An 898-nucleotide genomic window follows, 5' to 3' on the forward strand; every position below is an offset into this window, starting at 1 on the left:
TTATAGTAATATTAGTGCATTTATTTGCAATAATACATTTCACTTTCATACATTATTGAAACTTCTAGATAGAGGTTTATAATAATGTTATATACTTTTAACATTAAAAACTGTTACGTCGTGAGGACTCCACGATTTTTTTCTTTCGTGGAAAACATCAAAATCAGCCGCTGGAAGCGGCGAGTCGATATCTGCAGCGGCGACAATTTAATTAAGTGCTAGATTTAAGACTTCCTGCGTCCTAAGAAGTGGACGCGCGAGAGCCGTCAATTAGCCTAATCTCTTGGCGATAACCCCATTGCCCGATAATTAGGCAAAATGAAAGATCGCCGCCTAGTTCCAACGTGTGAGTTCTTGAAAAGAGACCCTTCCTGTCTCAAAAGATAAGATTAATAAATTTTCATTAATAAATTCGGCCACGCGCCAAACTATAGGCGAGGATCTTATCTACCGGCTGTCCACGCCGTACGAAATTTGGAAGATCTCGGATCTGAAGGGTCACCCCGATAACCCTCCTTCTGGAAGCTGCGGCTCCCGAAAAACAAAGGAGCCGGACCGGGCTCGTAGGTATATATAGGGCTCCTCTAGGCATCTCGCGACACTTATAAAATTCAGATTTCGGCTTAAGAAGTGGTGACTCTGTCACTTTGTCATTTTAACGGTCGGAAAAGAACTTAGAATCTGTGCGCGTTGAAAATCGAGTGCCCAAGATCGCCCCTCGAGAGCCTGACAGAGAAGTCCCGCGCAACCATCTCTCGAGAAGCCCGGCTCGTACCCGACGTGGGCCCTGCCAGGCTCCCCAGCTCGCTCTCGAAATTATAGCAAGGAGTAAGTCGTCATTTTTCTTTCTTAAACCGGAGTTAACTATTAACCGTGACTTGTCTCAAATCAATCTCGT

This window comes from Wasmannia auropunctata, unplaced genomic scaffold, assembly GCF_000956235.1.
Source record: "Wasmannia auropunctata unplaced genomic scaffold, wasmannia.A_1.0 LD335728.1, whole genome shotgun sequence".
In the NCBI taxonomy this organism is placed as follows: Eukaryota; Metazoa; Arthropoda; class Insecta; order Hymenoptera; family Formicidae; genus Wasmannia; species Wasmannia auropunctata.